This window comes from Alexandromys fortis, unplaced genomic scaffold, assembly GCF_014885135.2.
Source record: "Alexandromys fortis isolate MF-2015 unplaced genomic scaffold, M_Fortis_MF-2015_v1.1 scaffold_5, whole genome shotgun sequence".
Lineage (NCBI taxonomy): Eukaryota > Metazoa > Chordata > Mammalia > Rodentia > Cricetidae > Alexandromys > Alexandromys fortis.
The window spans coordinates 27,475,149-27,500,227 of NW_026067924.1; the positions used below are offsets into that span (position 1 = coordinate 27,475,149).

The window sequence follows — 25,079 nt, forward strand, 5'->3', positions numbered from 1 at the left end:
TATTCTAGCTTATTTTTTATTGAGTATTGATTATTGCTGAAATAGTTTTCTTTGTGTCACATCTAGTGATTTTTTTATAGTTTCCTATACCAGTTTTAGAAGGAAGAACATTTTCTTTTCACTTTGTGGGATAGGAGTCAACATTTAGCATTTGTCTAAGGACAGATATCTAATGAGCTCTGCATCCTGTCGCAGCCTTCCTGTTAGGATGTCTAGGATAACATGATCAGATCTGCATTAGGAAGAGAAAAATCTTTCATCCATTATTCATTTTCTATTTACTTAGTAATATGTGTGACTTACTCGCACATTCTTAACTCATTCATCCACTTTATAGATAATATATCTCCCCTCCCACCACCAAACTGGGGTAGAGGGCACCTGACTGATTTTCTCATCACTCAGTTTGTCAGTGGGGAAAAACTGCCTCATTGTCTCGGTTTGGAAATATCCGAGCTATTACCTTTCATGACAGTCAAAGGGTGATTTTAGCTGAAGTAGAAATGAGTCAAAACATGAATTCAACCTTGTCAGAAAAGTTTCAGATGGGAGAAACTCTGGTCAAAGTGAAAAAAAACAAAACAAAACAAAACAATGTTCATTATCCACAGCTCAAGCCTTTGTCTCAGTTTTCTGTTCTCTTGGCAATTCATTGTCCTTGAAGCTTGCTCAGACCCACAATCTTCAAGGGTGTCCCAGGGCATCAAGAATCAGGGAAATGCCATGATCTTTGAATACATATATATGTATATATGTATTATGTATATGAACACACAAATTTCACTTAGTCTCGCCTTCAGTTTTAAAATTCTGGACTATTCAGAATAGTTTGCTGAGCCATATTTGCTCCATACCCTTGCAAAGGAAGCCCTTGGTCCCTGCCTGGGCCTGATTTCTACCCATGCTGGCTACCCAGTTGAGCCCCAGACCCAAGTTCTCTTAGTTACACACAGATTAAAACTTTAAACTGTAAGGACATGGAGGTCCATCTGAAATATGTTTTCTCTTTTTTATTGAAAATAGTTTCCTTTCTCATACATTACATCCTGTTACAGTTTCACCTGCCCCTTCTACTCCTCCCAGTTCCTCTCCAGTTCCTCTCCCATCTGTAACTTTCTTTTTCTGTCTTGTCACTGAATGGGTCAAGACAGAAGGTTAGCTATGTTTAAACATCCGCATTGCTGAGAAACTCACCACCTCTCCCTCATGCATGTTTCTGGTAATGTCCTAGCATGGTACTTTTGTGGAAATTCAGTTTAACAGTCCTGTTCGCCTGGGGTGACCACAGTCTTCCATCTTAGAAGGAAGAGAGAACAGAAAATGCTTTCTAGCTGCTCAGCTCTTCAATGTGGACAAGTGGGGAAGAGCGAAGACAGAATATTAGTTTCTCCTTTAGCATGATAATTGCTAGTGATGTTTAAAAGAAAGTAGATGAAAAATGACAAATGAGCAAAAAGCAATTTCACCTTTCAGGAAAGGTTAAATGCAAGTATGATTTACTACAGTTTAAGGGGCCCAAGTGTTCCATTTACATTTTGACTTTAAACATGAAGAAAACCACAATCAAGAGATAAAAACAAAACAACACAAAAACCAAAACCAGGGGATGCTCTAAACTCAACACATAAATTGAGTCAAACATCTTACACACTTTATAGATAACAAACCAATCTACAGTAAATCTTGCCATTTCCTGGGATATTTATAGGGCTCTATGATATGCATAATATATGGTTTGTGTTTCTGCATGTGTGTATTTTACCATCAATAATTTAACAGGACATTCTGTGTGACACATATATACCACACAAGAAAATTTTGTCTTTACATGTCATCTGAAAAAATGTATTACTGATAAAAATGACTTTTAAGAAGGTACTAAAGACATATAATGAATTTTAGCCAGAAAAAAATAATTCTGAATCAGGCAGGTTGGTGTTAATAACTTGTACCAACAGGGTTATTGTTATTCTGCATTCCTGTCTGAGGAAAAAAAAATAAGATTGCAAAATTTACTCTTATCTAAAGGTAATAAATATCACAAGTTAAGAAAAGTTAGCTTTAAGAGAAAAAGTATAATTATTTCTGTCTGCTATTAGTCAGTATTACTAAAGCATAAAATTAGTTAAATACAAGCTAACTATGGCAAGTCACAAATCATTATTCAAACAAAAATGCATGTCATTATCATGAAATCCATGAGTAACCAATGCTAGAACTTGGCTACAAGCATACAATAATCCAACAAAACTTTTAGAAATTTATATTTAAGTTCAGAATTGTCAAGGAATGAAATATCTCTACAAGAGTTATTAAGACCTTTCAATAAACTCCCCTTGAACCAACAATCCAAAATAGGTTTCTTCACACTTTCCCATGCTGTTTTCTAATTGAGTGAAATTGAATTTTGCTGTTTAATGAAATTTCAACAAAGACATGAACAATCTAACAGTAGGCCTAGATATGCTCAGACTGTTCTTTAAGCTGCGTACTTTTAAGGGAAATAGCCTATATTTGTGTCTAGATTCTAAGAGTCACTTAGGTTGTAAGCAGAAGTCATCTAAAGTTAAAAGAACAGCAAAAGATAGCATCTTAGAATTCGGAAGAGCCCCTTTTCCTCACATCTTTGTTATGAAGGTGAAGCCAGGCAGACTGACCCAAAGATCCTGTATTTGCCACTTCACTAAAGGAGAGAACCTCTTCGTTGTAGAGAGGGGAAAAGACACAGTAGTGAACCTGTAAATGCAGGATCTTGGACAGTTTGGTGCATATTTTTGTTTGTTATTTTGACTTTTATATTTTGTTTATTTACACCCAAATTTCACTTTTTTTTTTTTTTTTTTTTTTTTTTTTTTTTTTTTTTTTTTTTTTTTTTTTTTTTTTTTTTTTTTTTTTTTTTTTTGCTACGATCAGGTGTACTGACTTATTTGCTGCCTCTGCAGAAAACCAATCACAGATATCTGAGTCCAGTTCTAAAGACGTTTTGGAAAGATTGACAGTGACTGTCCCACGACAGTTGCCTGGTGGGTTCGTCTACCCTCGCTGAAGACCTGGATGCTCCACTTGATCATAAACTCGGAGACGACATGGTTTTCTTCCTCTATCTTTCATTTATGAAAGGGTTAATCACTAAACATCCTCACAGCTCATTTAACCATCATTGTCTCCTCTTGGCTCAGGATAAATAAATATTCCAGTCTATCACATAGGCAGGAACAGGTACAGCTAACACAGGGCGATGGGACTCTCAATACACCATTCATACTAGCAAGGGAGAAATGATCAACTCTCTGTGTCAACTGCCAAAGAGCTCAGGAATAATTTTTAACTGCAGGAAGTATTTCTCCTGGGCTTTGGTGTGTTCTGCCTCTGGGCTTCATCCACCTTCACTAGTGTGCCAAGCTGTGCCACTACTGATTTACTCCTCTGGAAACAGTACTCCATCAATGTCCTCACGCTGCCACTGCCACCAAGCTTTCCCTGTCCCCAGGCATCTTGCTTACAGGAGGAAATTATTCACTTGCTTGTATGCTACATGCAAAACAAACTATTTTTAGCTGTTTGCATCTATCACCTCATTTTGCTATCAGGGCTTGGTTGGGAAACGCAGAGAAGGACAAAGGAGTGGTAAGCTTTACCTTAGAAAAAAGAATCACGAGCTTGGTAACTGTGACACAGGTTACCATAGACAGTGACAGAGAAATGTGTGGGTGGGTCTAGTGGCTGTCACATGAGCTTTGTCTTATCCTGCCAGGTAGCAACACGAAGTGGACAGTCAATGATGATGGTGGCAGGCACAGTTTTTTCTTGTCTACTCTAGATAGGTTGTGCAGAGTTCCTGCCACAGATACATTCGACATTTAAAATGGAATAGAGCCTCTTAAATTAATTTTCTGATGGATTCATAGAATACACAGGCATCAGAACCCTGGTTTTCTTTTTCAGGCATTTTTTTTTCATTTTGTTTTCTTAATGTTTGTAGTTTTGAAAGGAGATTTCACTTACACATGATAATGCCTATACGCCTGTCTAGGTATGGCTCTCTAATGCTAGTTTTCCTTGCTTTGTGTGTGTCTGTGTTTGTGTGTGTGTGCGTGTGCGTGCGTGTCTGTGTGTGCGTGTCGGCAAGAGGTTAACATTAGATATCTTCACCATTATCTTTTTAGTTTATCAGGGTCTCTTATTGAACCAAGAGTTCACTAATACAGCTAGACTTTCTGGTCAACAAACCCAGGAACCCTCTGCTACCTTGGTTGTATATGTGTATGTTGCTACATTTGACATTTTTTTACATGAGTGTTGGAGATCTGAACTCCGTTCTCCATGCTCACATGGTGAAGTGCCCGACTGACTGAGTTGTCTCTCTAGCCTTGATAATACTAATACTCATAATTATTTTCTAAAGTACATATTACACTTAGAGAAATACAGAAAGACCATAGTGAGACAAGATATAGAATCTCAGAGTCTGGCTAAATGTATTCTCCATAAAATTACTGGATATAAAAGAAGTAGCTATTTGAAGAAAAAAAAAAGTAGAAATCTGTCTTCAGAGAAAAAAATCCAGCAGGCACCGAGGTACTTTCAAGAAGGAAAAGAACGTGTGCATTTCTGTCGGGGGATATAGCATGGTGAAGGAACTGAGAACTTAGAATGCTGAAGTTGAGTAGCTAATAGGAGATCGGACTCTTAAATTGGCACGCTGCTGTCCCCAGTCATGTTATGGAACAAGGGATTGAACCAGTTCAGAAGTCTCAGATGAGGCAGAACCAATAGGCAATGGTTCAGTGTGTCTGTATTAGAGTAAGTGGACCCAGGCAAGAGATGCATGCAGACCAATAGACTCTGTAACCACACGAAGCACAAGAAATTCCAACATCCCAATCAAAGTAGCAAATTATCTGTGGAGGCTGGGGAGATGCCTCAGATGTGTGTTCGCTACATAGGCATGAGCGCCTGAGTTCAGACACTCAGCATTCACATAAGAAGCCAGGCAAGAATGCTTACATATTTAATTCCACTGCTGTGGAGGCAGACAGGAGAATCCATAGGACTGGCTGCCCAGCCAGTTTGGACAATCTATAAGCTCCAGTTTTAGTGAGAGAGCATTCTCAAAAATAAGGTAGAGAATGAATAAAAAAAAGACCACTTAGTGTCAACTTCTGACCTCTGCAAATATGCAGAAATGTTCACGCACAACAACACACACACACATGCACACATATACAAACACATCCAACACACACACCAATTACATAGGATAAACAAACATAATCACTTTCCAGAAAAAAATCATATTTGACCTCTGGATGTAAGCTAGAAGATAATATACACATGAAGAGTCAGAAGACTGAAGATGAAACTGGTGGTTTACATATGTATAACAGTCCCAAGATTATGCTTCTAGTCCAGCTTTCCCAGGTCTGTTCTTGCTACCTGTTTGCCTTCTAGCCTCATCAGTGTCCTTGATTCATCCTCGTTGTAACTCAGTTTTATGTTCATCTCTCCATCTTCCTCTGCTCCATGCCATGGATTTTAACGCTCACACCCCAATGCTCCTTATTTTTGTTGGAAATGCATTTCCACAACCCTCACTCTTCCTCATTCATCAAGACTTATTCACTTATAAATTCAGTCTCTCAAATGTGCAAGGGGCTCATTCGGACACATCCTCTCGTGTCTCCATGGAGCTCATCATCTGACAGGACAGGCAAACAGACAATGACCAAAAAGAATGGTTATTTGAGGCCTAAAGGAAATGTGCGACATGGTGAATGGTGCCTAACCTAATACAAGGGCATCTGTGAGAGGTTCCTGGAGGGCAAATAATCCACGTGTATAATGTGAGGATGAATATTGGACAGCTGAGGCCAGCGTAAAACCATTAGCAGATTTCTATTGGGAGAGAACTGGGTTTAAGGGGTGTGTGCTCTGAGAATTAGAGGTCCTCAGACTTTAAGAGGGCTGGATGGCAGAGCACTTGCATAGAATGGACGAATCTGAATTTTGATTCTCAGCATCAAACAATAAGAAGCAAAGGCACAAATACCAACAATGTTGGCAATGATGAGTGCTGGGAGTACTTATGTTAGTTTTCATTTCTGTACATATTGGCTGTGTTAGGTTCAATCAACTACAGCAGAACAATGCTGCTAGGAACATAGTTGAGCACATGTCCTTGTGGCATGATTGAGCATCCTTTGGATATATACCCAAAAGTGATATTACTGGGTCTTGAGGAAGGTTATGTGAAAAATTGCCACACTGACATCCAAAGGGGCTGTACCAGCTTGCATTCCCACCAGCAATGCAGGAGTGTTCCCTTTACCCCACAACCTCTCCAACATAAATTGTCATCAGTGCCTTTGATCTTGGACATTCTTACAGGTTTATAATGGAATCTCAGAGTTGTTTTGATTTGCATTTCTCCGATGACTAAGGGTGTTTAACATTTCCTTAAAAGTGTCTTTCCGCCATTTAAGATTCCTTTATTGAGAGCTCTCTGTTTAGGTCTGTACTCCATTTTTTAAATTGTGTTATTTGTTCTTTTGATGATCAATTTCTTGAGTTCTTTGTATATTTTGGATATTAGACCTCTGTCTGATGTGGGGTAGGTGAAGATATTTTCCCATTCTGTAGGCTGTTGTTTTATCTTGTTGACCATGTCTTTTGCTTTACAGAGGAGCATTGTTTGTCATAGCCAGAACATGGAAACAATCTAAATGCCCTTCAACTGAAGAATGGATAAAGAAAATGTGTTACATTTATACAATGGAATACTACACAGCAGAGAAAAATTATGACATCTTGCAATTTGCAGGCAAATGGGTGGAGTTAGAAAACATCATATTGAGTGAGGTAACCCAGACCCAGAAAGACAATTATTACATGTACTCACTTATAAGTGTTTTTTAAACATAAAGCGAAAAAAACAAGAGTTCACAATTCCAGAGAACCCTGATAACAATGAGGACCCTAAGAGAGACATACATGGATCTAATCTACGTGGGAAGTAGTAAAAGACATGATCTCCTGAGTAAATTGGGAGCATGGGAACCATGGGAGAGGGTTAAGGGGGAGGGGAGAGGCAGAGAAGGAATCAGAGAAAAATGTATAGCTCAATAAAATCAATTAAAAATTTTAAAAATAAAAAAATTGTCAGTTTCATGTAACACATACAAACACACACACACACACACACACACACACACGCATGCACGCACCAAAACAGAATATCTTTTTAAGACCATACCTAAGCTTATACTGTACACACCAGTAGAGTCTTTTCTGAGTCATGGTTTCCTTAGAATATGCTTGTGTAATTCTTTACATCCAGAAAAATTTTTGTTCGTCTTGTTTAATACTAATAAAAATTTAGTCATGTAAAGAAAGCTCCTAAGGGTTAGGAATACTAACTTCTAAAGGCATGCTAATGACTGTTGTGAAACTGTGATAGCCTTTCAGGGTGATGGCAGAATTTGATTTGACTGATTTGACTGACAGGTGAACTCACAGGGCCATCAACGTGCTCACATAAAGTCATTTGCTGGATGGATTTGTAGTGAAATACAGATAATCTGTGACAATGTGTGCAGTGTTCTGGGATCAATTGATGGAGCAGTCTTTTGTTCTTGAGTTTGGATTGCTTTCTAGTTCTAACTTCTGATGGTTTTCTGTATTTCTAGTACCCTATCTCCTACTCAGCTTCCCATCTTCACTTTGATTTGCTTCAGTGTTCAGAAGATGGAGTACATGTTTTTCACATAGATGAATTCAATGAAACTCTAGAATATGCTAAGCTGGCCCTTCTGCTTGCAAACAGGACTCAGCTAGTAACTCTGTACACACCCTTGGGATGTAACTCTGGCATGGTATCTATACCTTTAAATAGCCAATAACAGAGATCTCTTTGATTCTAGAAACAAGCGATGCACTTAATAATGATGAAGGATGGTGAGAAAATTGTAAATCTCAACAACTTGGAGGAGAATTAAATTCTGAGAAAAAAACCTTCCCACCAAGTCACTATTAACACTCATGTGTTCCACTGTCACCGCTAATATCGCTTACAGCTCCTCGTTGATTTTAAAGCACAATCTAAAAAGATAAATGAAGAGACTCTCAACAAGAAAAATGAATCATCTGAGGTCTTTTTATTTTGATGTAGTTTTTAAAAAGGAATATTAAAAATAGAAAGTGCTTTTAGTGTCCTTTGTAGGAGCTCTATGGAAAATGAATGCAAGGTTTATGGCTTATTTTTCCATTTAGCTGTGGTTTCTTTGACCTTTGGTCCCACTTCTATCTCTGTCTCCACCCCCATCTGCATCTAAACCATCTCCATTTATGTCATCTCTTTTCCCGTCTCCATCATCTCCACTCACACCATCTGCATCCTCATCCACACCCCATCTCCATCATCTTCATCCTTATTTCCATCTCTGTCTCCATCATCTCCCCATCCTCACTCCCACCTCCATAATCACCCTTTACAATGTCTCCATTTTCCTCTTCTTCTAACTCTCCCTCCCATCTCTACCTATCTTGATCTCTACTCTCTATATTTGTCTCTGTGTAATTAACTTATTTAGGATGTATCAGAAATTGTATGCTCTATTTTATGAGCTCGACATCATTGAGTTGGTGTAAGAATTTCTAAATAGATACATTTCATTCTAAATAGAAAGATACACACATAGAGGAATTGCATAGAGAAACTCAACAAGATTGAATTTAAGAATGTGTCAATATGTTAGCAGAAAGCTTAGAAATTTGAAAAAATATATTTTTACAGTTTTGAAAAGCTTCTCCTTTTCTAATAAAGCATAGCATTTCTCTGCCCTTTTGAGCTTCTGAAGATTATTATATGAAGTTTATACTGCATGTGTCCTAGACTCTCTCCTTTGGTTCCTAAAATACTTCATCTTCCTCAGTAATGCTCTCTTCAAAGTGGATTTATTTCTAACTCTTTCACACATAGCCAGGCACAAAGTGATGTGCTTTAATTTGAAGTGGCCAGTGGAGGGGCAGGAAGTCAAGCAAGTTTGATCTTCAGCCTTTCCATCAGGCATTCCTAGGATTGAACAAATGAAAATGGATGTAGAGTCAGGTTAGGAGTGGTTGAGCAAGTTTAATTTAAAATATTTGTCTGGGGATTTCCTTGACTAGTTCCTTAGTTTTACAGGATAAATCACAATTTTTTTCAAATTAATTTTTCACGTACATATGTTTGCATATATGTGGATATGGAAGGTGACACTCATTCTCTGGTGCATATAGAGAAGTAAGAGGAAAACTTGCAGGGGTCTGTTACCTCTTTCCACCATATAGGTTCCAGGCATGAAACTCAGATCATGAATCTGGCTGACAAGTATCTGTACCCAATGAAACATCATATCAGCCACTATGTTTTCTTCGGAATCAGTTTTGTATTCTCTTTTCTCTGTAGAAAACTAGGGATGTACCTAAGAACTGGTTGATAGTCATGTTTCATCAAGAGATCTGGACCACCACCATAACCTGTCATACATACAACCTCTTCCACTATTTTAGTTGCTTTCCCCCTTCAATGCACATGCAGAAACTAAATCTGTAGTTATATTAACAAAACCTAGTATGAGTGAGTCTGAGCTTGCAGCAGAATAAATGGTGACTAATTAGTGAACAATTTTTCTATGTCATTTATTTTAAAGATACCTTTTGTGCATTGGAGCCATCAGGTTAACAGCAATGCCTTGTGGATGGCACTGTTGTGATTCTCTAATTTAGCAGAGGGAACCAGGAGTCGGGTGCTCACTGACTGCTGATTACCTGTAAGAGGCATCACTCTCCTTTCCCCACTCCGCAAGGTAGAAATCTCAACTACTGAGCCATTTCTCCAACCCTCTCTTTTGTTTTCTTTGGAATCTTAAATGTTTAGGCATATAAAACAAAATCTAATTTGTGGATTGCTTTGGAAGTAACTACCCTTTAACCTGGGCAAATAGCAAGACAGGCTGTCAAAACTTATGGTTCAGTAGGTGTCTCCTCCTTATGTCAGTGTGGGTATGTCTCAGCAGAAACTACTGACAGTTGTGGAATCTTCCTGATTCCATCTCCCCTCCCACTTACTGGCCCACTGAGCCACTGGTTTCCAGTGTATCATTTGCATGTCATAGAGATTTGCGAAGGCAGGAAAAAGTCTCTCAACTTCTGCTAATATTCTTGAGTTTGTGACGTGTACTTAATTATTCCTAAACCAATTTCTGAAATCATGTCCTGAGGGAGGAGTGACGATTATGTAAACAGGATGCATTAGAAGTCTGGCTTCTGTAATTGCACTAGGACTACTCATATTATATTGTACCTTTGCAAAATCCACAACTGCCTAGAATGTAGAGAATGAGTGGCTATGTGTGCCCAACTCCAGCTATTACATTTACAATGTAACCACTATTCCTAACACTTAGAGAAAATTACAAAAAAAAAAAAAAGGTGATGAAAAGACTGAAGTTCAAAGTGCCTGCCATTAGGCAATGCTCCCCAGACATGACAGGGTAGAGTAACCTATGAAGTCTCAACAAAATGGTTGCCCAAACAATATTACTATAATGGCAATGTTAATTAATATGGGAAATTCCACATGGTCCCACTACTAGATGAAGAACTACAGGTGATCTACGGTTGCTGAGAAAGGGAGAATTAGTCTCCTCCCATCTAAGCTTCCACACAGTTGTCCAAGTCCAAGTGGTCAGTACTGGGCACATGTTGAGTGGTTTTGAATAGGAATGACCTCCCAGAGACTCAGGAAGTGGCACATTAGGAGGTATATATTGGTGAAGAGGGTGTGACATTGTTGGAGGAAGTGTGTCTCAGTTCAATTTCTGTTGCGTATGGATCAAGATGTAGAACTCTCAGCTCCTTCTCCAGTACCATTGCCTGCATGCCACCGTGCCCTGTCATAATGAAACTTTTGAATCTCTAAGCCACCCTCAATTGAATATTTTCCTTTATAAGAGTTGCTGTAGTCATGGTGTCTTGTCACAGCAACAGGAACCCTACCTAAGCTTAAATGGATTTAGTATGTTGTATGAACATGTACATATATATATATAACATAATATATATATATGTGTGTGTATTATACATGTACCAATGCTAATTAAAAAGATCCTAATTTTGGGAGGCGTGTCAATGGGAGAAGTTGGATGGAGGAGGGAGGGAGAAGCAAGAATGGTGTAGATGTAGTGCTTGTGTATAAAGTCCAAAATGAAAAAGAACCCACTGGAAAGGCTTTCCAATGCAATTACAGATTATTTTTGTGGGTCTTTAAAATGGGAAATGTTGATGAGCTGCCACATGGCATGTGCCATAGCTATTGGTTCCCACATAGAATGTAGCCATAAATACTGTGATAGTTACCGTGGGATTTTCCCACATTCCCCCTTAAAACACAGAGTTAAGGGACAACCCTACCAAAAGAGAGATTTACAGGCTGATTTATATATTTATGTTTCTCTCAGTGTTCCTAGAAGCTACTCAACCTCAGTCTATGTCACTTAAGAAAATGCTGGGTTTGCAATGGTGTTCTGATTAGGTCAGCATCTGCATTATAAAATGGTAAAAACCATTTTGATCAGATATTTAACATGTTAAGTACTTTAAGAGTGGTCCTAGAGGAGAAGGCTACAAAAGGAAGTAGAAGAACGAGAGTATAGCTACTGCGCAAGTAGATGTGAAAAAAAATCACAACAGAAAAGTGGAACTCTCCAGTCTTTTCTTTGTGGAAGCCATAGAACCTTGAGCTATTAAATGTCAGACACCAATCTAACAGCATCAGAAATCAATGCTATCGGTCTATAAAAGGTTTAATTTAATTTCTCTCCCATAATCTTTGCCCGAGGACATCACTCACCTTGAACATCAGCGAAGTCTTTCAGGGTGTAAAAGTTTAATTCTCTGTTTACTCATTGTGGTATTGTTCCAGTAGTGTGGCGGCAGGCCTGACATTTAATGTCATACCTGAAAAAGATGCATGTCCCTCCTTCCCTTAGCCACCTGCTGTATTTCCCCAGTGAAGAGCAGAGCACTCACTGTCAAAGGCTAATGCATCGCAATGACTTCACTGCGCACAACGGAGAAAGCTTTCTCCTGGGATGGCCGACAGGACAGTCTCTGTGTGACTTTCTGAAGCTGTGATTTCTTCCGCACCAAGGTGAACCACAGAAATGCTTCAGGTGTTCACCTGTCCCCTCCTAAGACAGTCAGCACTGCTCCTGCATGGCTTTAGGGCTGGGAGTGTACCAGTCATTGGCCACAGAATGACAAATTACATCCCTGCCATTATCAGAGCCTGGGCAGTGTTCACCGCAGCATCCTCCAGATGGGCCTAATTAAACTATTAGCCAATAAGCAAGGTCTGACGGCTCCATTAGAAACTTTGTGTGCTTAAACAAACAGGACAGAATGTATCTTCATCAGAGTTCTTCGTACATGCTGCCCCAGCCCCACACGTACTGTTTCCAAAGATGTACCTGGCGGCTCTGGCAACCCTGACAGGAATGCCTGGGCTCCGGCAGCCATTTTCCTTCATTTCACAAATCTATGGAGACACACCTGGAGCCATGTATTACTGTTTGCTCTGAAGGAGGGAAACCACACTTCTGCAAGCTGATTGCCAGGGTCCTTTCCACAGTGAGCCCTATCCTGTCTGCTGATCTCATCTATAAAATCCACATAGCCCCTTCTCCTGATTGATGCTTCCAGAATTATCTTATAAATTAGGAATGCTAGTCCTTTGTAAGCTAAACACATTTATCAAACATACAGGGATTTTAGACAAATGTTTTTGCCATTTATAATAATTATTGTCATCTATTGGCAATAATTTACACATAATGGATATTCATTCACATATAATGGATAAAGACACCGAGAACAATGTGGAATATATCCGAAGCTTCTTGATCTCAGGTGCTCATAGACCTAGAGAGGAGCTGGGACTACCAGGACCTGCTGACTTCATGTTCCCTATATCTTCGATGGTGATGACCCACATAGGAATTCTGATTCCTGGCAATTGAGACTTGTCGTTTAAACCCAACCTGTAGAATCCCAGCAGGAGCTTGTCTGGGAATAAACTGCTTTCTCCATCCATCTCGTTTTTCAGTATTTATGGATCCCATGACATTTTAGAAAATCAGAAGCTGGAAACATGAGTTCCTTAGAGCAAGTAAATTAAGAAAATAAATGTTTTTTGTAATTTTACATTTTTTATTCATTTTACATACAAACGACAGTTCCCTCTCCCTTCCCTCCTTCTGTTCCCCTCTACTTACCACAACCCACTCCTCAGAAAGGGTAAGGCCTACTTACCCCAACCACTCCTTGGAAAGGGTAAGACCTCCCATGGGAAGTCAACAAAACCTGACACACTAAGTTGAAGCAGTACCTCCCCCACCCCCGGCCGCATCAAGGCTGAGCAAGGCATCCCACCATAGGGAATGGGTTCCAATAAGCCAGCTCATGCACCCTCTAATCAGACTGGTGACTAACCTACCTGTCATAATAGAACCTCCATCCAGTAATTAATAGAAGCATATGGCAGAGACCCACAGCTGAGCATCAGCCTGAGCTCTGAGAGTCCAGTCAAAGAGAGGGAGAAGGAATTATATGATCAAGGGGGCAGGGGTCAAGATAAAGATCATGATGCTGAAATCCACAGAGATAGCTGACCCGAGCTCGTGAGAATCAATGTTTAAAAAAGTGTACACTAAGAAACAAATGGAGAGTTCCCATGTTCATTGTGTCAGGGATGCCCGAGGGGTTCCTCCTCAGACTGCCACAGTGCCTCACCTGCATTCCAGAGCATGCTCATCCTGTCCTTGCTTGCCTTATGATAGACTATGCATCAGCTCTTCACCTGCCTGCTCCCACTTCTGGACGGCTTACTGTGGACTGATTGTGCCCTGCCAAGGTCTTATGTTTGCAATCCTAGCCCCTAGGTGACAGCTTTAGGATACGAGATTTGGGAGTAGGTGAAGTCTACACAAATAAGATTAATTGTCCTAAAAAGAGACCCTAATAGTTTCCTACCCATCTTTGTACCATCCAAAGACAGGAGATTTACTCATCTGACAGCTAGGGAGAAGCCCTCAGCTCAACCAGTAGTTCCCCAGTCTGCTAGCTGGGGGAAACCATTTTTCTATTAATGATTACCTTGTCTGTGGGAGTTTCCTATGGCAGCTGGAGGAGAGTAAGAAATCACCTAAAGTCAGGACAATAGTAGCTCCATGCGTTCACAGTCTGGATCCTGTTCTATGACCAATCCCTGCCTGGTCACTTATCAAAGCAAAGGCCATATTCTTCACAGACTCCTAGAAGACTTTTGTTAAGTCCCTTTCTCACCAAGCCTCAGTTGACCTTTACACATGAGCCTCGGGTTTTTTTTCCCCTTGTGGCTGCCCAAAGTCAAGGAATCTGGCTTGGATAGTCTGTGAGAGCGTCTTCTCTGGGGGCATGGGGATGCTTTTCCATTATCTAGTGCTGGCTTAGATTTCACTTTTTAAATAGCCTCCCTTAGCCTTGCCAGCCTCACAGTTCCTGACTTAACTGAGCTCCCTCCTCTCTGTGCCATGCTGGGCCCCTCCCCTAGTCCCTTGTGCACTTGGTGTTTTGCAGGAATTGCAGTGCAAACCTCCTTGCTCTTGTTGTTTCTGTACTCTGCCTACTTCCTCTAGAACATACCTTCCTCCACATGGGGCATTCTTGCTTTTACCTAGATGTATTCCAATATGAATTCATCCTGGATGCAGATTAAGTCCTCCACAAGCTGGTCTTGAACTTACTACACATGGCTCTGAATTTCTGACCCCCTGCCTCTACCTCCTGAGTGCTAAATTGTAGGTATGCAGTACCATGCCTGGTATATGTGGTGCCGGGGGTTCAATCCTAGCCTGCCTGCTAGGCAGGATCTCCGCTAGCTAAGCTACATGCTCTGCTCTAAAAGCATCTTTCTATAAGCACTAATTGGTAATGACAGTCACATAGCACATTCATGATTGTGCGACCTTTCAAGGAAAGCCTTCTGGAAGGTCAGCCAACCTGTATCTGCTTGGAGATCACAGACACTCCTTAGTCAGGAGTACCAAACCAGAATCTTCTGGCTCTGTTTTCACCTTCCTCAGTCTAGCCTCTGGTCACACTGGTCCAATTCAGGCATGCACAATGAAACATCAAAGTTCGGTTGAATGATTGATAAGACCATGGTAGCTGAAATGCCAGTGTTTTTCTTTTCTTCATTATTCTTTATTCTGTTCAAAGGGCACCTATAATTTCGGAGGATGAATAAACAGGCCAGAGAAAATCTGTACTTCTCAATACAAGGAATACAGGGAAAGGCAGGAGAGGATCAAGATGGGGGACAGTTGGAGTCAGCAGGTTCAGTTTTTCTCATGGGTTTCTTTGCAGGGCTGCTGAATACACTAGCATCATTATCGTGAAAGACAAACACTAGAACATCTGAGGGCTGTTAAACGAATGCATAGCATGATATTACAGAAGATGGCGACCTCTCTGATACTCCATGGTCTAAGCAGACGAAGCAGATGTAGAATATGAAAAAGTGTTTGCTGGCAGATCTTCGAATGGGCCTTTCAGGCTTGCATTTTCTCAAGGCTCATTGGGTCCATTAGGAGCAAACAGTCTTAATTAGTAGGCTGAGAACACCTTTGCAATGCATACTTAATTATAACTAATTTACTATTGATTAACCATTTATCGTAACACAACCGCTGTTACAACTGTCTTGTCTGCTTCATCATCACAGGGAAGGAGTACCCACAGCTTCTCTGTTTCCAAACATTCTATTCTTTAGGCCAAAGTTCAGCACTTCAATTGATTCTAGAGAGAAGATGGAAATCCACTTTATAAATGTGGAATTATAAAAGCACAATTGTAGGTTGGCTAATGCCTTTTCATTATAAATCTTCCTAGTGGGCACAAATAAGTTTGGCAGGAAACTCAGAGTTAGTGTCCCATCTAACTTGTCAGAACTGAGGCCTGGAAGTTTTAACTGGCATTCCTATTCACAGTCATTGTTGTGGATATAAATTATCTCCTTCTGGGGGAGCAAAAGAAGGCATCTTTTGTGTTTAAAATGCATTAATTATGTGTATACTACACTGGATTATTTTTAATAAAATTTGTTCTGAGGGTAAGATGTAAGTTTTGTCAGAGATATGTGCTACTCATATATGCAATGTATTTCTCACTTATCTAATTTTAATTTAAATAATGAAGTGAATCTCTTTAAAGAGTATGGCCTGAATGTAACCACAGTCATTTCTTGGTAACATGTTTATGACATTTTAAAACTAACTTCCATGCCTTTTAAAACAACAAGAACATAGCAAGTTAATTTTATTTAAGGTTCAATGTCATCCATGGGGATGTCTATTACTCTCTGGGAATAATAATAATAATTCCTTTTGGGTTAATAGGGTGTTCAGAAAAATATATTCCTATTGGCGGGTTCCAGATAGCATCATTTTCTGTTCGTTGGCCGTCTTTCACCAGTTTTCTGGTACCCATGTCTAATTCTACCTTCCTTCTTTGTTCAGTCTCCTAACTGAAAATAAATTTGTGCAAAATGTTTAAGGTATAATAATTAGTTTGTTCAATTTTCTTATGGGCTAAGTAGGGAAATAAGAGGATAATTATATAAGACTCTGTGGTCTTCTGTGGTAAAGTATATACCTTTGTGAGTGACACATTGCTTGTTTCATATGAGGCCATTCTTTTAATAATTGTGGTTCATCGCTGTGACCTAGAAGACCTATGGCTCTTTCAATACATGGAATGTGTATAGAATCTGGCTAAAATTTGGGATAGGGCTGAACTTCATTAGGCCAATACAGTGTTAACATTAATTAATTAATAATTGTTATCACATTAATTATAAAAATCATAATTGTTATTTTTTAAAGGGATTTATATTTGTAGCAGATACTATTAAATTATTCTCCTCGATCATTATCTATTCTGTCATTCAGTGAGGTAGTGGATTTTTTTCCCATAACATGAAGTAGAGGCATGAGGATAGACCAGAGAAAAACAGAATTGACTTTTAAAAATAAAGACGTTTTAGCATTTTTAAAAATTTCATAAATTGTTTCCTTAAAGTGATGTTGTTTATCTAATTTTCTAATAACGAAGTGCTTTTGACGCTTGGGATTTCTGACTAATTCACTGCACTTGGATTCCACAGTATCATATTCTTTTGCAACATACACCAGAGAAACCATGAGGCTCGTGAAAACATCAAAGGAGGTTTTCAGGTTTAGATGTCCAGGTGGCAGCTTTCTTCATATCAAGATTTTAAAAGATGGAAAAAATGAATTCAGCAAAAAAGTTATTAATTAACGCTCAGGGGACATTCCAACTTCAATTAGTTGTTTTGGGAAGAACTGTAAATTTTAACTAATGGTCTGCTCATGGCATATAGAAAATTAGACTCCTCCGTGGGAAAGAAGGTGGTGATGGACTGGTAGAATTTAAAGCTGGATATTCTTTTATCTTTAAAATGTTTTCCTTTTATTAAGCCTGACAGAAATAATGGTTCATCTTCCTCATATTGGACATTTTCAGTAATTTCTTTTTTATTCTCTCGGCCTTGCACAGACTGTGGAGAAAATGAGCCGCACTGTCCATCTCACTTTGGAAATTACAAATTGCTGAGCCTCTTTCCTTTTACAAACTATCTAGAGTGTTCAACAGAATGTAGCATGTTCTCTGCTGGGAAATGTTTCTTAGGACAATGCAGAAGATGGCAGAGGAGCTGAACATTACCTGCCCTATTAAACTAAGTATGTCATTTTAGAATGTCAGGAGCTGAGAGCCAACATAAAACCTGCTTTTGGTAGGAAAACGATGTTGGCGTGATAGGAAAGCTGGAAAATTTCCTGGGAAGCCAGCAACACAACCTTTATTTCTGTTTTCATCCTTCTGTTTCTTTCTCATTCCATCAGATTCAATACAGGAAATAATAGCACTGAAGTACATAGCTAAGGAGCAAGAGAGATCCGAGGAAACTTTCTGGGAGTCCTTGGAAAACAATTCCCTCTAAACTGAAGCATTCCATCCTGGAGGGATTTCCTGAAGACAACTCCCAAGTTGCAAGGAAATTTTCATGAGTTGCCAATCCCACCCCTCCCCACTCAAGGGTATCTAAGCAGTAAGGCCTGCTTCTAAAAAGACATTCTCTTTCTGACCTGTTGAGCTGTCTGCAACTTAAGCCAGATATTTCTTGACATGGTTGGGTTTGAGCCATCCTTTCTTCTGCAAGTAACTCCCTATGCAAGCTTATTGGTTCTCCATGTTGGACATTGGTAGAAATGTTACTTTGTTTTTACTAGTTCCCAAACTAGGGGCAAAATGACATTTGTTTATGACTCTCTACAAAAAGTCACACAATAGGTAAGTGGATCTTATTGAAAGAATCCTTTGGCTATGAGTTCGAAGAACCTACTTTGCTCCCGTTTGAATTCTTGGTTCTGAACACAGTCACAAATGTGTCTGGGATTGGTATAACTTTGACATATGCGTGTCAAACTCAGTGAGTGAAAATGGCTTTTGCGTTATGTGCTTTGAGCTATTCCCTTTGTGTGGGATTCTATTGTTTCAGAACTGCCTGTCAGTGTTATTATCCTATGAAATCTCAACAGAAGTTCTGCTTCTCTGTCAAAAGTGCCAGTCTGTGATGCTAGCCAAGTGGGGAGAGAGGTCCTTCAGAGACCCAGTTGTTTTTGTAAAAACCAGACACTGTGGTTCTGTTCAAGTGAATTCACTCAAGTTGTGGTTAACATAAACACTACAGAGAGTATGACATGTCAAATTAGCAGCTTTGCAAATCTCCTGTTAATTGTCAGCCTAATTAAAAAATTGCTAATTATAATGTTTATAACTTCAAATAACTGTTCAGCTATAAAGTATGGCCTGTCAGGTGTAAACAGGGGACTGGAGGGAAAAAATCAATCGACATCTGTTAATTTATCAGCAGCAGTACACCAAATTGAAAAATGGATTGCCTATTGCACTGTAAATCTGCATTACGATAAAAAGACCAATTCATTCAACACCTGCTTAATAAATGGTAATGGCCATCGTTACTGGCTTGCCCCAGGGTCTCTTTGCTTATCTAATTTCCATCCTGTTTCAGAGTAGAAGCAAACACAGACCAGTCACACAGACAGCATACAAGGCCCTGCGTAATTCTGCTAAAGAGAACCATTTAGCAGTTCACACTACCAAAAAATAAAATAAAGTAAAGTAAAAAGGAAATATAAATGCTAGAATGAAGTATACACACAAATTAGATAGTAAGAGTGTGAAATTGCTCCTCCCTGGAAGGATCCTATCCCAAAGACCCACTACTTGGTCACCTTAGACTGAATTCTCACAACCTGCCAGATACTGTCAGATTAGAAAGTGGTACAAACATTAGATGCTAAAACCTATATAATTCTAGTCCAGATTTGTGTCATTCACCATACAAAAAAATCTACAATTACAAGATGCCCTTGGCAGATGCTTTGCCAATGCACTAGATTGTATCCAATAGGGTCATTTTCCAATTTATCCAAGCTTATCCCTTTTGTGCCTTGTGAGCTGCTGAGAGTAGGAGCCTCCTACTTAATCCCTTCTTCCCTAGCAACCCATTAGGACCTATAGGAAGAAGAGGATGCTGTACATTGTCCACAAGCTCCAGCTCCTGCTTCTTTTGAGAACAGACACAAGACTGGAGGAGCAGTCACAAGTAAGTTATTATATAGTTGTTAATAAGCACTGTTGTTGGCTGGTTTTAGCTTTTATTCATTAAAAACTCACTGAGATTTTTATTTCATGCCAGAAATTATATTAAGACAGTTACATAGGTCTTATCCCTGGGAAGTTTTCAGGCTAATGAAAATAACACGCCAAACTAAATTTGAAGGGAATATTGCCATTTCTGATGACAGTTTTAAGTCCTTGTTGGGAACTCATGCCAGGGATCAGTAGAACCATGAGTTTTACTTTATCACACTTCAGGCTGACCAGCTGAATATTTCAGAAGCAGGATGACTAATTCCATGATTACTTTCCTCCCCATGGTTCTCAGCTCTATCACTGGAACCTAATTTATCACGTGATCAGGAGTGTAAAATGATTAGTGATCTGATAACATGCTATGTGTGAATGCCTTGCCTGCCTCAACCTGTTGCTCTTGTTTCCCCGAGTCTCTGGCCTTTCCATCCATCCAGGGTGCATTTAATCCCACTCCATTTTCCTGTTGGAGTCATTTTATCTGAGTTATCATCTGACACAGGTTTTTTCTTCTTCTGCACACCTACAGGTAGTATGGTTTTCCAGGTTTTTGAGGTGACAGACAGCTATGCCCTATGGATGATCTTTCATTCCCATCCTGAAATCTACTCATCTTATCTCTTTACAAGAGAGAAAGAACAAGGATGGCTGAGTGTTGCCAGGTTCTTTATCCTTATTGTCTTTATTTAACTGAATGCTTTTATATATGTCCTCATCAATCTGAAGAGGCAACAGGACCAAGAACTGCAAGCAACTAAGGAATTCTGAGAGTAGAATAAATGTTCTTCTCCCGGGAAGAGTAAACCAAATGCTTATGAAATACCAAATTTTCAGCTAGGAAAACATATACATACAAGTAACATTAGACGGACTGATCAGATAGATAGACTCATTAATATACATGCATGAATGAGAACAAGGGAGTATATAAGAGGGATTGGAGGGAAGAAAATGAAGAGGGGATAATAGATACATATATATGTGTGTGTGTGTGTGTGTGTGTGTGTGTGTGTGTGTGTGTGTATTTGGGAGTTGTAGTAAAGAGTGATTCCAACAAAAACAGGGAGTACAGCAAAGTTAAGAAAAACCCAGCAGGGAAGTGACAGGCTAAGGAGTAGGCACAAAATTAACCTCTAAAGAATTCACAGTCTGTTATCATAGAGTAAATAAACACGCTTGCAGTCAGCTATCAAAAATGCTGTCAGATAATCATTCTATTCTCATTCTTACTTAAGGCACCACTTTCACAAAATTTCCCTAAATCTTGCAGGCAAAACGGGACAGAAAAAAAGACAAGAACTTGATGTTCATATTCTAAGACAGTTGTTCTGGACCAGCGGGTCGTGACCCCTTTGGGGCAGAATGACTCTCTCCCAGAGTAACGCATCAGCTCTCCTATATATCAGATAATTACATTATGATTCATAACAGTAACAAAATTACAGCTATGAAGCAACAACAAAATAATTTTATGGTTGGCAGTTATCACCACACGAGGAACCAATTAAAGGGCTGAAATTAGGAAGGTGGTAACCATTGCTCTAAGAAATGTCCTCTCCTCCCATCAAAGCTCACTGCCTTTAGAGAGGTAAACAGGCTGAGAGAGATCTATCAGGCCAAAGGAAAGGAAAGTGCTTGTAGTAAATGCAAACTAGATGCATTAACAAATAAAGCCCAAGTTGCAGTGATTTGTCCCAGCACAGGAGTAGTAAGTGGAATAGTCCCTTTTTGACAACCATGTCCCATGTGACACCCATGGGGTTGAGTACATTGCTTAATTGAAAGGGGTTTGTAAATACATTAGGTTTCTCCTTTAATAGGGAGATACCCTTGGTAATCAGGGATAATCTAATCACCCTCAACATCATAGAATTTTGTCTCTTTAAAATCAGAGGCATTGTAAGCTTTGTCCAATCCACTGTAGTTAAGACAGCCACGGGAAAGTAATACAGATTCACTTAGACAACCTTAGGCTAACAAAAAGAAAATGAGGCTTCAGTCTTATAGTCTCAAAGACATGAATTTAACCATCGTCTTGACTGGCTTTGGCAGTGGGGCTCATGTTATCTATGCTGTGTTTATACACTGCTCAGACATTTATATACACAAAGACTATAAACACCAGCAAAACAGAAGAATATGGTCTAGGAGAACTGCTCATTAATCGGACAGTGTAAACCATGATGTGCAGAGAGTAGCTATCTCTATACAGACATGTGCTGAAGCATAGTTGAACCTAAATCAATTCAGCAAGCGTGCAACTCTTTCTAAGTGCCACTATTGTCACTTGACAAATGAATTTGCATAACAAATTTTTGTGGCAAATAATAAAGTACTTTAATCTTATGTGTATTGCGTTTGTGCATGTTTGTGTGTAACATATGTGTGGGGGTCAGAAGACAATCTTAGATCTTGTTCTTCACCTTCAGAATGTTTGAGACAGGATCCCCCTTTTGTTTCCCACCATTGCGTGCTCCATGCTAGGCGGCCTGTGGGTTTTCAGGGATTCTCCTGCTTCTTCATCCTTCTTTCCATAGGAGCACTGGAATTCTGGACTTAAATGACCATGCCTTGCTTTTCATGAGTCCTAGGGCTTCAAACTCAGTACCTCATGATCAGTGACAGCTTTAACTACTGAGCAACCCCCTGCAGCCCGACTAAAGTAATCAATTGTAAATGAAAAGTTAAGAGCAGCCTTAGGTTAACAGAAATTTTAAGCAGAGAGTGCAGCCACACTTGTCCTTCTCTTGAACACACATTTTTCCTGGTTATTAACAACTGGTACCAGTGTGTTACTTCCCATAGATGAAGAAGCCATACAGAAACATTTTGTTAGGCCGGGTGATGGTGGCGCAAGCCTTTAATCCCAGCACTGGGGAGGCAGAGGCAGGCGGATCTCTGTGAGTTCGAGACCAGCCTGGTCTACAGAGTTAGTTCCAGGACAGGCTCCAAAGCCACATAGAAATCCTGTCTCAAAAAAAAAAAAAAAAAAAAAACCCAACAACAACAACAACAACAAAAAAGAAACATTGTGTTCAAGCTAACTTGCTCCTCTTTCACTCAGTTGGTCATAATGGTCGTGTAGTGTTAAAAATGTGTAACAGCTGTCATGGTATTTTAATAAATATTTTACTTTCCTAAAACATCCTCTGTTTTGTCCATCCAACCTTAGCCTCCAAGGCCCCTGTGAATGCTTTATATTTTTTTATTTACCACTTCAATTGTCATGGCAACTTCGGATGTCATACAGTCAAAATTATACAGTACATAGAATGTCCACACTGCCTCCTTTCACTAAACATTGTGCTACTAAGTTTCCTTCAGTTTGATAATTCATTTCCTCTTTAGTTCTAAATTATATCCCATTGAGTGGATATACTATAGTTTATTCACTCAGCCACTGAAAAGCATCTTAATTATTTTCAAGTGTGGCAAGTCTGAATGAAGTTGGCATAACCATTTATGTGTAAGTTTTTGTATGGATGTGAGACTTTTAACTCATTTGTGTTAGGATAAAGCAATGTGGTTGGTAGACAACATGGTGAAGGTACACTTAATTTTTAAAAAACTGTAAAACTATCTGCAAAGTGGCGGCACCATTTTGCATTTGCACCATCAACGAATGAAACTCCTTGTTGCCACATTCAGAAGCCAGACAGACCTAATGACCCTCCAGACACTGTGATCAGGGCTTCCTTTCAGGGAAATGGCCCATAGTTCAGGGAATTAGATTTACTTATATCATCTCGCTGAGTGACTAAAAGAAGTTACCTCTCCTTCTGTATATGCTGTGTGCTTGGGGAAGGGGAGATTCATACTCCTCACCTCATTTAATCATCTGGAAGCCTTGCTGGGTAGCTACTATTATCTCTCGCCTGGTGATAAGAAACTGAATGCAGGGAAGGTTAAATAACTTCCCAAAGATCTCAGTCAGCAAATAGAAGAAGGGGAAACTCAAATTAAGCTGACTCAGAAGGTTGTGTTCTTCCTATCCCCTATCTCTTTTGATCACACCATGACATTACTTATTTTCTGAAATGCCTTCTCAAGCACTGTCAAGGGTCATTCTATGCTTAGCTGAGTGTGCTGGCTGGTTTTCTTAGAATGAACTGGGTGGAAAAACCCAGACAGGGGAATCACACCTGGGAATCCACAAAACTAACAGAAAACAACCATGGGACTCCAGGCTACCACAGACATCCTTGACCAGGAGCAATATAGAAAGTTGCTGTACATTTATCACTAAAGTCACTAGAGATATAACTTCTCTTAAGAGTTCCCCCTTTCCCATAGGATGTGCTGGAGCTATAATTAAAAAAAAACAAGAAGGAAGAAAAAAGCTTAGGTCATTGCTAACTTCTGACTTCAACATCTTTAATTTTGCTTATTTCCCCTGGCTCCTTTGCTTATTGCCCTAGATCTCTCCTTAATATTTAAAGCTTTGCATAAGAGTTAATTTAAACCCTGCATGACAATTTCTAGTTAATTCAAAACACATGTCAGGCAGGGATTGTCTTGTGTTTGGTCACTAAGAGGGGTTTATGGGCAGAAGTCAAGTCAGATGAATGGTGAATGCTTTCAGCTTGGGGTATAAAGCACCTTTGCACCCACTCCTAGCACACGATAGCTGAGCAAATCTGAAAGATCATCTGGCAAAGCACTCGCTGCCTCCCATACACCACCTGCGGCTCAAGAGAGCTGATCCTTTGGCCCAGTGCCTCACCTAGATGGTGGATGGCTTAATGGCAGCACCTGGCAGCTTGGTTCCAATCCAGGATTCTTTCAACTCTACCCCATGCCAGGAAGTGATCATTGACAACGAGGGGAAAAATATCAGCAGCTAGGAAATGGTACTGAGAAATTCACTCTTCTACATTCAGCATCAGAAATAGAAAGTAGGGAGCATATACAACTGGTGTAGGGTTTGAGTGACCGAAGGATGGATGGGGTTTCTCTGGGGAGGTCCTTGGAAAAGATTCTAACTTTGTGGGTCCCAAGCATCAGGTGTAGAAGACATATTTACTGAATAGCAGAATAACATCGAGGGATACCAGGAGATTTGGGCAGAACAGAACAGAGAAGGAGAGAGGAAGCTTGAGAAGACCAGAGGACACTGTGGAACAGTGTGGCTCAAGGCAAGCAGAGAACCACAGAACTTTCACCCCTAACTGTCCGTGGATCGGGCTATCTATATGGAACCTTCTAGGTCACCTGTTCTTTAGCCACAGCTCAATCTCAAGTTA

The 25,079-nt window shown here is 39.7% G+C and overlaps 1 protein-coding gene across 1 annotated transcript in view; it reads right to left on the reverse strand.

Moving 5' to 3' along the window:
* Adarb2 (adenosine deaminase RNA specific B2 (inactive)) overlaps positions 1-25,079 on the reverse strand; it is a 541,704-nt gene that overhangs the window by 443,836 nt on the left and 72,789 nt on the right. The window lies entirely within an intron of this gene.